Source organism: Octodon degus, unplaced genomic scaffold, assembly GCF_000260255.1.
Source record: "Octodon degus isolate 3935 unplaced genomic scaffold, OctDeg1.0 scaffold00062, whole genome shotgun sequence".
NCBI classification, from domain to species: Eukaryota; Metazoa; Chordata; class Mammalia; order Rodentia; family Octodontidae; genus Octodon; species Octodon degus.
The window spans coordinates 2,736,972-2,744,802 of NW_004524638.1; the positions used below are offsets into that span (position 1 = coordinate 2,736,972).

Below are 7,831 nucleotides of genomic sequence, written 5' to 3' on the forward strand. Positions count from 1 at the left end.
GTCATTTTAGGTGATCACACCATGGGCCACTATACTCATCAGTAATGGAATCTATTGATGAGCTTATGGCTGCATATGCTATCAGAAGAAAGGATCTGGACAGGGGTTAATTCAAAATAGAATGATCTGGAAAGATGTATTCTTGTCCCTGGATGTTCTCTCTTCTCTGTTCCCTAATTTCCATAAAATGAGTAATTTTCCTCCACCATGCCATATCTGCTAAGTGTTGTTGTTTTGGAGACTGTTGCTGTAGATGACATTGTTGCTGGTGCTTCTGTTTTTGTTACAACAAAGGCAATGTTATAGTATTTTATTTATTGATATCTAAATTCTACTCTTATTTCCTGTTATTGTTTTTGTTTCTTGTGCCAAGTTAAAAAACTGAGTGCTGTGATGACAGAGTTATGTTTTATTTAATATGGAACGCTTCATGAATTTGCGTGTCATCCTTGCGCAGGGGCCATGCTAATCTTCTCTGTATCATTCCAATTTTAGTATATGTGCTGCCGAAGCAAGCACAAAATTATATTTTTTCAAAAACACTTTGCTCTAATGCTTCCATAATTATTCTTACACACAGTAACACAGTTTATTCTTCATATACCTGGAGCTATTTTAATATAAATGGGAAGTAGGCGCAAGTGAGCTCAGAACATCACCCTCTTAGATTAAAAGACAAAGCTGAATTTATTGCTCCTAATTGTGCCTAAGTAAGTTGTAAGACAATGTCCCCAAGTGAAACAAGCAACTGATCTTACAAGAAAATATGGAATCAATGGCTGATAGACTTTTAGGTGTATAAGTGTTTTGGTAGCTGTGGAAGCAAGACTTGTGGAGACTGCTACAGACTGACTGGTATCCAGAGGCAGATATTTGGGGTGTGTCATTTTCTAATAAACTATTTTTCCAATGCAAAGTTTTGTCTTGTAAAAATGAAGTTCACTGAAGGGAATTATCTTGATCAATTGAGTAGATTTATAAAGAGTCTTGTCACTTGTTACCATGGCTACCCAAAAAAGTCTTTGCTAAGGATTGAGAATTAAAAGAAAATTCAGTAGAATTTTATTTTTTTCTTAAAAGCAACAGGGAGGGAAATGACAATTTTGATTATGGTTGGATGTGTTTGTTTTTTCCTACTGTGTGAATTTTTGGGTGGAATATCACTGCTTCTTCTTTTTATTTCCAAAATACAAGTTGCAAATACAGTGCTAGAACATGAACATGTTCAATAAGTTGAATTTCAGGATCTAATTTCTCATCATTTAAATGATGATGGACCAACAGATTGAAGCTCGCCTGCATCCCACAGGTCGCTCAGAGTTCTCCTTTTTGTGTGTGCATGTGTGTGGTACTGGGGATTGAACTGAGGACCTTGGGCTTGCCAGGCAAGTGCTTATCCTACTGAGCTGTCTCCCTGGCCCCCTAAATTCTTAAAAGTTGGGAGCCACACCAGCAAGAGCTCTATGCCTGCACACTGGGTGATAAGGAAGGTCAGAGCTTACCAGAGTCCTGCAGGCTTCCAGAGTTTGGCAAATTTCTTAATGGCATCAGGAAATCTCTGTGACATAACAATAATAGATATGTATGCATGCAATGTAGGAGCACCCTCCTGTGTAAGGATAATTTTAGCACATATGAAAAATCAAATGGGTAATAATACAATAGTAATGAGGGTCTTAACACACCACTGTCACAAAGAGATAGATCAACTAAGCAAAAAAAAAAAAATAAGAAAAGAAATAACAGAATGAAACCAAACTTGTGAAGATATTGGCTTGGTAGACCTTTATAGACTGTTTCTCCCAGCATCAGCAGAAGGCACATTTTTCTCAGCTCTACATGGGACAGACTCCAGAATAGATCTATTCTAGCCCATAGAACATTGCTAAGTAAATGCAAAGCAGTTGAAATTATCCCATGCATACTAGCTGATCACAGTGCAGTAAAACTGAAAATTATTGACAAAAGAAACTACAAAAACACCATAAACACATAGAAATTAGGTAACCACCTCCTAAACAACCAGTGAGCCACAGATAAAATTAAAGAAGAAATTAAAAAAATATTTACAATCAAATGGAAATGCAGATACAATCTACCAAAATCTATGGGATGCAGTGAACGATGTCTTAAGTGGAAAATTTATAGTGATAACTTTGCACATTAGGGAAACAGAACAAGCCCAAATAAATCATGTCATACTGCACCTCCAACTTCTAATAAAAGAGCAAGTCAACACCAAAGTGTAAAGACGGCAAGAAATTACAAAGATTAAAGCAGAAATTAATGCATTACAAACAAATAATACAAAGAATAAATGAATCAAATAGTTGGTTCATTGAAAGAATAAAATTGGTAGACCCTTAGCCAACATAATAAAAAAAAGAAATAAAAGGGGAAAGAAAAACCTAAATTCATTCAATAAAGAATGAAAAGGGCAAAATCACTACAGATCCCAGAGAAATTCAGAAGATCAGCAAAACTTACTTCTAAAATTTTTACTCTCACAGGATGGAAATTTCAAAGTAAATGGACAGTTTCCTACATACTTATGAAATGTCAAAGCTGAGTCAAGAAGATATACACTCTGAATAACCCAATAATGAGAAATGAAATTGAAAATATAATAATAATAATAATAATAATAATAATAATAAAAACTGCCAACAAAGAAAAGCCCCAGGTCCTGATTGATGCACAATAAAATTCAACCAGAAATTTGGAGCAGATTTAATGCCAACTTTTCTCAAACCCTTCAATGAAGTTGAAAGGGTAGCAGTTCTCACAAATCATTCCTAGAGGCAAGTATTGCTCTGATTCCAAAACCAGAGAAAGACCCAAATGAAAAAAAGAACTACAGACCAATCTCTCTAATGAATATAGGTGTAAAAATCCTTAATAATATACTAACAAACAGAATGCAGCAAATCAACAAGAAGATTAGAAGATTAGACATCAAGATCAAGTGGGAGTCATCCAAAGAATGCAGGAATGGTCAACATACACAAATACACAAATGTAATACACCACATCAATAGAATAAAGAACAAAACCACATGATCATCACAATATATGCAGGAAAAGCTTTTGACAAAAACATTCATTCATGTTAAAAAAACCTACAGAGAATTGGAATAGATTGTCTATATTTCAACCTGATAAAAGCCATCTATGAAAAATGAACAGCTAACATCATATTGAATGGGCAAAAACTGAAGCCCTTCATTTTAAAATCAGAAAAAAGACAAGAATATCTACTGTCTCTAATCCTATTCAATACAGTTCTGGAAACATTAGCCACAGCAATAAAATAAGACAGAGAAATAAAAAGAATAAGGATTGAAATGAAGAAGTGAAATTATCATTATGTGCAGATGACACGATACTCTACGTAGAGGAGCCCCAAAACTCCACCAAGTCTTGTAGTTATTTTCTCCAAATTCAGCAATGTAGCATGATACGAAGTCAACAAGCAAGTCAATAGCATTTTGTACATAAAAAATGAATACACTTAAAGAGAAATTAGGGAATCCACGCCTTTCACAATATCATCAAAAAGCCAAACCAAAACAAAAAACCCAAACACTTAGGGATAAATATCACAAAGGAAGTAAAAGATATATACAGTGAAAATTATGGCACTCTAATAAATGAGATTAAGAGGATTTGAGAAAATGGAAACATTTCTCTTGGATAGAAAGAACAAAAATTGTGAAAATAGCCATACTCCCAAAGTTGCTGTACAGATTCAGTGCAATTCCAATTAAAATACCATTAGTATACCTCTTAGAGCTAGAAAGAACTTTCCTTAAATTCATTTGGAACTATAAGATCCACAGAATTTCCAAAGTTATCCTGGGAAACAAAAGAAAGGCAGGAGGTGTCACAATCCCTGACCTGAAATTATACTATAAAGCTACTGTGATAAAATCAGCGTGGTACTGGCATAGAGACAGACCTGAGAATCAGTGAAACAGATTAGAAGATGCAAACATAATTGCAAACACACTCATCTACCTTATCCTTGACAAAGGGACCAAAATGCTCAGTGGAAGAAAGATAGCCCCTTTAATAAATGGTGCTGGAAAAACTGGCTTTCCACATGCTGAAGACTAAAACTAGAATCATACCTATCACCATGTACAAAGCTAGAGTCAAAATAGATCAATTACTTAAATATTAACAAAGAAACATTAAATCTTCTGGAGGGAAATGTAAATAGAAATTGCAAAGACATAGGGGTAGGTAGGGAGTTCATGAACAAAATTAAAATGCCTGGGAAACACTTCAAAGAACCATCAACTGGGATCTCATTTTTTTTGAAAAGTTTATGCACCTCAAAGCAAATCTCCAACAAAGTGAAAAGAAAACCATCAAACTGGAAAACATTATAGCTGACTATCCTTCAGACAAAGGCCTTCTATTGAGAACATACAAAGAATTAAAAAGTATTATGCCTACAAAATTCAAAGAGCTAATCCAACGTGGCCATCTGGGATGAGTATACACATTTCAGTGGAGCAAATACAAATGGCAGTCGATATGTGAAAAAATGTTCAACATCATTTGTCACTTGAGAAATGTAAATTAAAACAACATTGAGATTCCATCTCACCCCAGAAAGAAAGGATAACATCAAGAAGTTAGGCAAGTACAAATGTTGGAGAATCTGTGGAGAAAAAGGAACCCTTCTGCACTGTTGGTGAGAATGCAGACTGGTACAACCACTATGGAAATCAGTGCGGAGATTTTTTAAAAAGCTAGAATTGGAGAACCCATTCAATCTAGTTAGTCTCCTCTGGATATTTTTTCCAGAAGAACTGAAAACCTCATCCACAGTGATATATGTGCACCCATGGTTATAGCAGCACAATTTGTTATAGCTAAATCCTGGAAACAACACGGATGTCCATTAACTGAAGAATGGATAAGGAAGATGTATTGTTCATATGTAGTGTTATTCAGCTATAAAACAGGATGAATTTTGAGCTTTTGTTGGCAAGTGGATGCAACTAAACAACATGCTCTTTTCTTTTTGTATTAGGTACAGGTTCTTCAGGTTGTTCATGGTCTTAATACATAGATTGGACTTGAACTGATTCTCCTGTTTTCAGGCTCCTAAGCACTGGGATTACAGGTGTGTACCACCATACCCAGTTTCAATCGTCATCTCAGTGTACCCTGGAGTCAGGACAGGCACAGCACATTGGGGATAGAACCCTGGCCACTGCATAGACAATATACTCTTAAATGAAATAAATCAGACCCACATATGGAAACATTATATTATCTCCTTAGCATGAGAACATGAAAGAGACAAATGGAATCTGAAAGGTAGAATAGACACTGGTGAAAGGGAATGAATTTATACAAAAGGAGAGTTACTGAGTTGAGGAGGAGGACAGGAGAGGGAATCTGGAAAGAGATGTGTCTGTGTATGTGAGCAGGATGGTTTGGACAACTGTACTGTGCATTTCTGCTGGTCTATGGAAAGAAGCATTTCATGCTTTAATTTGTTTTGTCTCCCTTTTCCAACTGTTTCTCTTTTTTGTCTTCTTAATTTCTGTTACATTTCTTTTTTTCTTTCTTCCAATTTTACATGCATTTATCTGGTAATATGAATAACTGATTGGAAGACAACACTATGTATTACAACAAATACTGTGAAATTCATATTAGTTTGTTAAGTGAAAATTTGTATCATTTGTAATTCTTTCTGTTTTAATTCTAATTTGTGCTCTCTTTCAAAAAATAAATGATGATAGATTCATGGTGTCTTTGGGTTTTGATACCCGGAAGATCCTATCGGATCACCAATCTTGTCATGTATGAATCAGTAATGTTTTGCACCACAAGAGTTACTATCTTCAAGTATTTACTGTGTCAATCAATAATACATCTTCCCTATGAGCTACTCCACGGAATACCATAATGAGCCTTTGAAGAAACTATCACTATTACCTTCACTTTTCAGAGAAGGGAATCGAGGCTTGAGCTGTGATCAGTGGTTTCTAGGGAGCTAGGCAAGCAATGGGCGGAAACAGCTTTCATTGAATACAATGTATCTAGCAAACACTTTCACAAATATGAAGAGCTAATTTTCAGCTTGGATTGTTTTACACTTATGTCTAATTAGAAGGGGTCTGGTTTTAAAGAAGGCCTGGGAACTGATGTCAATTGACACTATGTACCAGGCACTGATGCACTTGTAACAGATGACAATTTTCAAGATCTGCTGTTTGCTTGTGAGGTTCAGAGAACTTAATTGAGTTACTAAAACCATGTAGTTGGTAGGTGGTAGAGAAATTATATTATACACACATGATCCTATTTAGTGTCAGTGAGAGAATAATTATGCTGTTCACACCTCTTTTTTCAGGCTCTACAACTCAGTGACCCATGTAGAGCTGATCTTTGATGACTGACTTGATTAGAGTTATTTTAGTTAACAGGATTTCAGCAATATTTTCTAAAATAATATTTTCTTTCTTTTGCAACTTTAGTTTATAATCTGGCTGGGAAGATAGCTCAGTGGCCTAACTTCCTGCCTGAAAAGTGCAAGGTCCTGAGTTTGATTCCTGGATATATATATATATTCTGAGTTGGGCTAGTTCAACTAAATTTGAGACTAATCTGAAATTCATTTCTGGGCAATCTGATGCCTTCCATTGTGACTCTGATTATTTTAGAAAAGGAACAATGATTCCTGTAATTCATTGTTGCATTACTTTGTAATTTACTTGTGGATTTAGGAATAATTGATTACTGAATTTTAAAGTAGAAAGAAAAGTGTGATGAGTCTTTGTGAGCACCCTGAGGGAGGCAGGCTGAGAATAATGCCATGGCGGAGCTCTTCCCTGGAAAGCAAAGAGGATGTGAGGCTGGGTTCACTCTATGTTCTCGTTTCAGTCCTCAGAATGATTTCCAGTTGATTCTTTCTTGATGATTATGCAACACTTTCCACCAAATGCAGCATTTTGCAGATGGCAATGCACAATCAAAAAGATATGGAGTATATTAGTATCATAGTTGTCACATAATTTAGGTAAACAGATTTTTATAATTTTCTTCTTGTGGAACACTTATGCTTTATGAAATTTAAATTACCCTTTGGCAAAATTCAAAGAGGCTTATTTCCTTGAAGATTTTTATAACAATAATTATTGTTAAATTTGGGAAGATTAAACAAGTAGAAATATTATAACTAATACAGTCTACCTCTTTATGTTATTGCAGAATAACTTCTATTTTCTACTGGGACTTGCTAACACAGGATGAACAAACTCTATAAATATTTGTGGAATGGATGGCTTGATGTAGATAAGGTACTTTGAGTTCTTTTCCCAAATTGGTTAGATTTTGTTGTCTGTGTAGATGCTTTTGTGCTTTCATCTAAAAACAGAGAAAGGGTTGGCTAACATATTCAACAGCTATTATATTGCTAACATCTTTTAAATACTTCTGAGTGAAAGAAATCAAAGGTAAGCAGATAGTTTGTAGGTTTCAAAGATTAATTATGGAGACAGACATGTAAAGAAATGAGTGAGCCAGTGCAGCAGAACTGGTGCAAGCATTGTTATTTGAGATTTATAACTAAGTTGCAAGGTAGACCAGATGCGTTCCTACCTGGTACCTGGAACGGAGAACCTTCCTGGAGAAGTAATATTTGAGTTAGTTATTACAGAAAGAGAGAAAAAACAGGTTTTCCATCGAGTGTTGAACATTACAAGTAAGGATCTATAAGAGGGGAAAAAGCCAAAAGGAAGGAGGGCAGAGATAATGGGAAAAGAGTTTTCTAGAATACCAATTAATGATATCACATATCTTGAAT

At 35.2% G+C, this 7,831-nt stretch overlaps 1 non-coding gene across 1 annotated transcript; it reads right to left on the reverse strand.

Moving 5' to 3' along the window:
- Nucleotides 1-412: 412 nt before the first annotated feature.
- Nucleotides 413-519, reverse strand: LOC111817585. Its single transcript, XR_002821744.1, has one exon. It is a non-coding gene; the product is annotated as a U6 spliceosomal RNA (small nuclear RNA).
- Between the last annotated feature and the right edge of the window lie 7,312 nt (nucleotides 520-7,831).